Genomic DNA, 8,857 nt, shown 5'->3' with positions numbered 1-8,857 from the left:
AACAGATAACTACAGTATCATGATTCTGACAATGTCCACCTCACCTTACACCACTTTCAACTCCAGAATAACTATTTTTTATCAGATGTTCAAGATATTGAGGCTCTAGAGCAGTGGTTCTCAACCTTTCTAATGCTGCGACCCTTTAATACAGTTCCTCATGTGTGGTGACCCCCAACCATAAAATTATTTTTGTAGCTACTTCATAACTGTAATTTTGCTACTGTTAATGAATCGTAATGTAAATTATCTGTGTTTTCCGATGGTCTTAGACGACCCTGCTAGCGGTTCTCAACCTGTGGGTCGCGACCCACAGGTTGAGAACCGCTGCTGTAGAGCATCTCTTGTAAGACTCTGTAATTTGCTGTGTGTATGGCACTATCCCAAGCCCGTTACACAAACAATTTCATTTAATGTAATGCAACACTGACTGGACATGGCCACAGTCTTCTACTCTTCCTTTACAACACCCTAGGCAGTATGATTTTGTAGCAATGCCTAGCAAGAGGTGGAATCTATTTCTTCACCCCTTGAGTTGGAGTTTGGCCATGTGATTTGCTTGAATCAGTACAATGTAGTGGAAGTGATTGTGTGATAGCTCTAAACCCTAGAAGGCCACTTACACTGCTACTTTCTTTCTTGGACCCCTACCGCCAAAAGAACAAGTGTGGGGTACAGATGGCCAATGAGAGGCTACATAGAGCACAGATGAGCCATCCCAACTGAAGCCATCCTAGACCAGGCAGACACGATTAACCAACCAACTATTCAAAAATGCATAAACCAGCCAGCCAGTCAGCCAAGCCCAAGGCAGGACTGCAGAGTCTTGCAGCCAATCACTGACTCATAACCAAAAATCCACATTTATTGCTCTAACTCACTGAGAATTTGTGCATGTTTTATACATACCATTGTTGTGACCATAGATCCAATAATCCTACAATGGAGACACGATTTTTTAAACAAATGTGGAAACAGGAGAGATTAAATGACTTGGTCAAGGTTACACATTAAACATTTGATTACAAACCAGGAATATCTAACTTCATGGGTTTTATTGCTACAATTTACTGCTTAATTTTCTCTGGATCTTTGATCTTCATTTCTTGCTGACTAATGGCTCTTAGTGAATAATTTGACCATATTGTCATCTGCCTTAAGATGCTATACTTCTTAATTTTATGTTTTGATGATAACATCCATGTTTTGTAACTAGGATGTTATAACCAAGTAAATGTTATATAGACAAAACATTCAGTGGGAAGAGTATACCAGAATGTGTGATAGAGAAAAGATATCAAAGGAAAGGCAGACAAGTACAAATTTTACCCTAAGGGAGAGAAGGTGGGAGACTTGGAGTGGAATGATGTGCACAGTGAGCCCATCAGGGGATGGCTGGTCCCTTACGTAGCTCAAGTCTGTGGCATATATCCATCATTGAGTTTTGCGGTTTTGCATCTCCTTTCTAGGAAACCTGATAGCATTGATTTGCTTTTTCTAATCTGTGAAAGGTGTGATCATAAATATGTTGGACTGATGTTTACATGTGGCTTATAGAATCAGTTGCATGCATTCATTTAAAGCCATACCCCATGGACTACCTGCTGCCAGGGTGAGGACCTGGTATCTATATTCAATCAGGGGCCTCTGCTGTATTTATCCAGCTGCATTTGAAAACACACACACAAATACATGCCAGGGTGAGGTCAGTCAGTAAGCCTGGGCGTTCTGGGCACCAGGGTTTATAGATCTGCCCCATCAGTGTGGCAGGGAGACATGGACCTCATTCCCATTAGCGTTAATGGAACCAATTGTATGAATCCACCACATATCAATGTGTATTCGCTCATGTTTTGATATCTTAATGCACAAAATTACATCTCTAGGGAAAGGCTTGCCTCTCTTAAGTGCTCCCAATTCCCATTAACGATAATGGAACAGAGACACACACACATCCACCATTGCTCAGAAAAGTGGGCAAAATATGGGAGATGATTAGGTTTCAGGAGTGTCACAGGAGACTCACAGAAACTGCAGGGAAGGTCTAAAATGATCCTTTTTTCCAAGTTTATTTAAGCAGTTTCATTATACATATTCATTTTCTCAGAACCATCAGCAGGTAATTGGCTGCATCTCCTCTCCTGGAGGAAGAAGCTGATGTCCATACATGTTAAGAATACCCTTTGGGATGTGGGGTGTATTTTTGAAGAAAGAGAGTGGAGAAGGTGCTGGAGCTGGGTCAGCAGGAGGAAAATGAACAAAAGGACAGTGTGGGGGATTCTAGCCTTTCCCTGGGTGTGGGAAGGGCTGCCACACACTCTAACAGCCTCTCTGAGCTGGAGAAGAGAAATATTAGCCAGGACACTGCCCTGCACTCCCCTGCCTGCACTTCCTTTTGGAAGATGCTTGTCTACATTTTAGGAAAAGCGAGATAAGAAATTCTGGCATTACCCTATGCTTTTTCTCTTTGTAAGAGAACACTGAAATAGGTCTTTCCATGGTCTGAGGTTATAAAAGAGATGTAGTTATGTAATTTACAGATAAGGCTATGTGGTCAGAATATAAATTAACATGAAAATTAGCCCACCCTTATTTACTCTCTCAACAAGGTTGGTTGATTTTTCTCCTGTTGAACTAGAATTGTGTCCTTTTGGTGATTTCATATAGTTTAAGGAAATGGCTTGACTAGAATCAGCCACACCTGTGCACAGCATCATATTGTCACTTGATGGTGGGAGGGACCCTTAAATAGTTTTGATCTAAGGACCACAGTATCTGAAGTTCTATCAAATTATTCCTTTGGTGTAAACTCTCACTTTTTGTTTGTTTTTTGTTTTGTTTTGTTTTTTGCTCTTTGTTGTTGTTGTTTTGTTTTGTTTAATTTTTAAGTGTAGAGCAAAAGAGTCCTGGGAGAGACTATCTGGCAGTTAACACCCAGAAGGAAACAATTTTATGAAAAAACACCTGGACATGATTCATGGGTGGCCAAGGGCATTTCAGAGGAGAGGAGAAAAGGAAGGGAATGGAAGAAACAGGGGCAAACATGGAGAGAACTAAGATGAGCTTCGCCTACATTGTCCTTAGAGACTTTGAGATGGAATGAATAAACATATTACTGAGCTGGGTGCACAGAATAGCAGGCATTCTTTCTAAGGCAGCATCTTTTGTCCTTTTTTGGGGTGAGGGTTGCAGATCTACTCTGAGGCCCTGATGAAAGCTATGGAAGCTCTTGTCACAAACATGCACACACACATACATACACACGCTTACACACAGCTTTATAGAATTTTGAATGTTCATAGATTCCCAACATCCATCCATGGGCCCCAAGTGCAGGGAAACAGCCATTCAGAAGAGTTCAAGGTCAGAACTCCAGGATGAATGAGAACCTTGTATCACATAGAACAGTGGTTTGGGGGTCATTCATTTCTAACAATCACACATAGAATATGGTTTTTATTATAACCATAATAAAAGTTTAAATGGGCATATTGAAACTCATAGAAATACTAGAATATTCTTATAAAGTGCAGTGCTACTTGTTAAAAGGGATACCTATATAGGTACAGGTAAAAAAATAAGTTTTTATCTTAATTGTTTTTATTGATTTTAGAGAGAGAGGGAGAAAGAAAGAGAAGGAATCATTGATTGGCTGTCCCCACATGCACTCTGAGCCCACAATCTGTGCATGTGCCCTGATCTGGAATGGAACTGGTGACCTTTTGGTGCATGGGATGATGCTCAACCATCTGAGGCACACTGGCCGGGGTAAGTGTAAGTTTTAAGTTAACAGTTTTAAGACCTATGTAGTCATACAGAATGATTTTTGGAAGTATTCCAAACCTGTATTTCTGTTCCCCCTCTTACACACACACAAACACACACACACACACACACACACACACACACACACACACAGCTTTCTCCCATTGATTCTTATATCAGAATCACTTAAGCAAGAAAGAATCACTAGGTCTTTAACAACATTACATTATTGGAACACCAACTATTCCTCCATGCTTACCTGCCTCTCAATTGCTCTGGATTCCTAAAGGAAAAGCACCACGTTGATATAGTACCCTCCGCCTCCATATCATTCTTCCTCCCAGTATTTTCACAGCAAATGGCAGGCCTCAATATTATACCTGTGGGAGCAGAAATAGTAGATTATTCCACTTTCAAAGCTTTGAGAGGACAAAAATACAATGATTAAATCCTCTTTTCATGTCCCCAATAAAATGTCTGCCATGTGAGATTAAAGTGATTACTTGTAATGGTTTGTTAACTGTCACATATGAGGAGGAGGTTCTTCAAAAGTGACAAATGCTGATTTCTCAAATATATGCATTCTTGCATCTGCAAGACACAGATGACGATCACCTCAATTAATACAGCAGAATCTTGTTTTGTTTTATTGCCTATGAGGAAAATAAAATATTTATGTATGTATGCATGTAATTATTTATTTATTTTGCATGTCACTATTTAAGTCTAGATCAAGACAAGTCATGAATTATGGTATATTTGTTCTTAAACCAGATGAATCTTGCTCTTAAAAATCAGAGCATAACTACAAGAGGCACCCACAAGTCCACTGAGCTGGACACACACAATAGAATATAGACATGGGCCCATATTTCAGCCTGACCATTTTCTCTAAGTGGTAGAGAATGCTGCAGCTGAGATTAAGGACCCTGTCCACAAATTCATTATTATTAACTGGGCTCACACAGGATTGCATCTGACAATCTACTTTGTAAATGACTGTTGCAGAGTTCTGATTATTCCTGTGGCTATGAGCAATAGAAAGAGGGGCCTTGACTACACCCAATTTGTAGAAGAATTTGTCATCACTGAATTCTTTCTTTGTAAAAGTTTCCCAATTCAACTGGACTCTTTGCCAAGGATACTTAACATTGTGCGTCTAAGATAAGGGCCCTCCTAGAGGTTACATTTAGTTACCTGGTATCAATCAACATTATTTATCCTTTACTCAATATCATTCTAAACTCTTAGTTACTAGACATAAACACTAGTCGGTGTTCATAACCAAGAATAGATGCCATTTCAGAAGATGGGCTGGCCAAGAACACAGGGCATCCAACTTCTTAAATTCCAAGACACTTTTCATAAGAAATGTATCCATTCAAGAAGATAACCAATTAGAACATTAAATTCACCATAGTTTCTCTGTTAGTGACTTCCTCCTTGCTTGGCTCCAGATGTAGAGAAGTGACAGAGATGATGCATGGGAAACCGCATAAGTTGATTAGCTTGTAGAGGTGGATTGTGAACATCTAGATGTGGGTTATAAATGTCTAACGGTAATAGCACATTGTGACCTGTTATCCTCCATCAGGTCTCCCTTGGGCACCATTTGTCAACTTTGTTCTTCATGAACAGTGGTCACATGTGCAGGAGAAAATGGTAATCAAAGATCTATAGTTCTGTGTATCTGGAGTTACAAATTGCAGGTAGACTAGCCTTAGAGATGAGTCCCCAAGAGATTATGGCCAATACACATGAAGCTTGTAATACTACAGAGGGCTGCTGTATGTATACGTTTGCATAATGAATTCCTACTGTAAATCTTTGATAATAAGAAGCTGATGCCTTACAGCCCCTTAGGCATTTTGTGTCTACACTCAGATCCAATGCTGTGGGCCGGTGGGAAGAAGCTGAGATGCATGTTCAAGCTAATGTGCTTGCACTGGCTTCTTGGTAACAATACCATGCTCCTGATATTTTTTCCACAGTATTCTCTCTAGGAAATGTTTGGTATTTCATGTTGGTCAGGGTCACAGAGAAGATATTAAGCAGTCAATGTCAAGGTACAATATATTTCAGAAAATTGATCATTAGAATGGGAAAGTCATAAATTCATCTAATTCAGGACCAAGAATGCAACAAAAACATCAAAGCTGGTAAATTGTCAGCTGTCTCTGTTTGTTGTTATGAATGTGACTTTGAACACGCTCTCTTCTAACTTTCTGATTTAATCCAGAAAGAAGAAACTATGTTTAAGTTGTGTCTAAAGTAGATTGTGCCTAAATGAGATTCCAAGGGATTCAACTAGGAGTGAAGCCCACAGTGGAGCTAGTAGGATCAATTTAGGCTGCCCTTTGGACTCAATTTTTTTCTAGCCTAAATTAAGCTTACTGTATTTGAGACTTCTGTAGATGTTGGTTAGCCTTTATTAGTCAGGGTAGGTAAATTAAACTGCAATAACAAAGAATTCTGGAACTTTAGTACTGAACAAAACAAAATGCATTTCATGCTTACAGAATTTCCTGAGAGCCTAGGAAATCTGTCAGGACAACTGCCTTCCATACAATAACTCAGTGGTCCAGGATGGTGGGATCCACTACTAGCTGCACCAATGGGAATAAGTGACCTTCTTTTTCAACAGGCAGGGGAAGAGACACTGGAGAAACGTGATTGGGCTTTTTGCTGATTTACACACATCTCTTGGCCAGAAGCAGTCAAATATCTCCACCCCACAGCCAAAGGGTAGGGATATTTAATCTTCTTGTGCCCCAAGAAACAGAGTTGGGTAAGTACAGTCAAACCCTGGTTCTCGAACGCCTCCCTTCTCCACGAAGTTGTTCACAAAAAAATGTCTTGGTTGTGTAACAAAACTGTGGTTCTCGACCCAACGACCCTTTCATGTTGATACTTGTATGATCAGACACATATCTCTCAGGCAACAAACAAAGGAGAGAATGTGTGCATATGAGTCAGTTTACCATGAAACCTCATATTGTTAACATTTCAGGTAATTGTGCTATGAATATTATCATGGTGGGGTTTTTTTGCTTTTGTTGTTGCTTATTATTATTAATTATGTGCAGTAAGTCACCATGGGACCTAAAAAGGATAGTGATAGCAGCAAAGTGAAAAGGAAAATTGTGAAAACAATAATAGAGCTTTAAAAAGAAATAATTGCAAAGTATGATAGAGGTATTTACATGTCTGATCTGGCTACTGAGTATAGCGTGCTAAAATTGAAAATTAGCACAATTTTAAAACATAAAGAGGCCATCAAAACTGCTGATGTTGCTAAGGGTGTGAAAGTGCTCACAAAACAATGATTGCAGGCAATTGAAGAGTAAAAATATACGTATTTTTTTGATTTGGATAACCAAAAAGCAGTTAGCTGGTGATAGCATTTTGGAAACAATTATATGTGGAAAAGTGAAATGCTGCATGATGACCTCCTGAAAGACACCCCTGGAAGGAGTGCTGAAAGTGATTTGCTTAAGGCTAGTAGGGGCCATTTTTATTACAAAAAAAAAGGGTGGCATTCATAGTGTAGTGACCTATGGGGAGGCTGTCAGTTCTAACAAAGTAGCTGCTGATCATTTCATTGACAGAGTTTCAAGAATACATAGAGGCCGAGGGATCTGTTCCCCAGCAAGTGTTCAGTTGTGATGAGACAGGCCTCTTCTGGAAGAAAATGCCAAAGAGAACCTACATCACACGGGAGGAGGAGTCATTGCCAGGACACAAGCCAGTGAAGGACAGGCTGATGTTATTGTTGTGTGGGAATGTGAGTGGGACTTTAAACTGAAGCATCTCCTGGCCCACCATTCTGAAAACCAGTGAGCTTTCCAGAGAAATAATGTCATGGAAAACAAGTTGAATGTGATGTGGAGGGCTAATAACAAAGCCTGGGTAACCAGGCAATTTTTTTTTTTGTTGTTTTATTGAATGAATTCATTAAGTATTTTCTCAAGTGTAAACGAATACCTCTGAGAAAAAGTAGCCTCTTGGGGCCCTCCTTGTAATAGACAAGACTCCTATCCACTGTCCAGGCTTGGAGGCCGAGTTGGTGGATGAGTATAGCTTCATCATCGTTAGCTTCTTGCCACTTAACATAACTACTCTCTTCCAGCCCATGGACCAGCAGGTCATTTATAATTTTAAGAAACTCTATATAAAAGCACTGTCAGAGGTGTTTTGAGGGGGCCTCTGGAACCAATTTAACCCTCAGGGAGTTCTAGAAGGAACATTTTATTATCCTTACTTGCTTAGGCTCATAGACAAAGCATGGGGGAAAGTGTCTTCCAGGACCATGAAATCAGCATGGAAGAAAGTGTGGCCTGAGTCTGTTGCTGAAAGAGACAGGGCTTTGAGAATGAGCCTGTGTCTGTTGTGGAGGATACTGTGTCTCTGGGCAAGTCTGTGGGCTTGGAGGTGCGTGATGATGATATGGAGGAGTTGGTGGAGCACCTCAGCACGGAGCTGACCACTGAGGAACTCCAAGACCTTCAGAGGGAGCAGCAAAATGTGGCAACTGAGGAGTTCTCTTCAGAGGAGGAGGGCAGGATATTCCAACTTCACTAACAAGGGCATGCTTGGCAAATGGGGAGAAATGCAAAGTTTTATTGAGAAATATCACCCTGAGAAAGAAGTGGCAAACCATGGGATAAACTTGTTCAATGGCAATGCAGTGTTTTCACTTCAGGCAAGTGTTAAAACGCAGGCAAAAACAAAAATAATTGGATGGGTTATTAGTGAGAAAGAGGCCCAGTGAGCCTGAACAGGCTCTAGTGGAGCAAAGAGACAAAAGAAAGAAAAAACTGCAGAATACAACTTCCTGATGTTTTTTATGGAAGGGGACTCCCCTTTCAAACAATAACATCCCTCCATCCCTCCACCTCTCCTCTCCATATTCAGTCATCAATAACTCTCAACATTAAAGGTAAGTTCTAGGGTGTACGTACATTTTTATTCTTTACTATGCATTTTATAACTTCTCATTTATATTTCATGTCCTTTTTGTTTTTAAAGTATATATTAAACAGTGCATTAGACATATACTGTATATAAGAAAGGTTAACACATGGAAGGAGTC

This window comes from Cnephaeus nilssonii (assembly GCF_951640355.1).
Source record: "Cnephaeus nilssonii genome assembly, chromosome: 11".
Taxonomy (NCBI): domain Eukaryota; kingdom Metazoa; phylum Chordata; class Mammalia; order Chiroptera; family Vespertilionidae; genus Cnephaeus; species Cnephaeus nilssonii.
The sequence above is the reverse complement of the archived record's forward strand: the minus strand, read 5'-3'. Positions refer to the sequence as shown.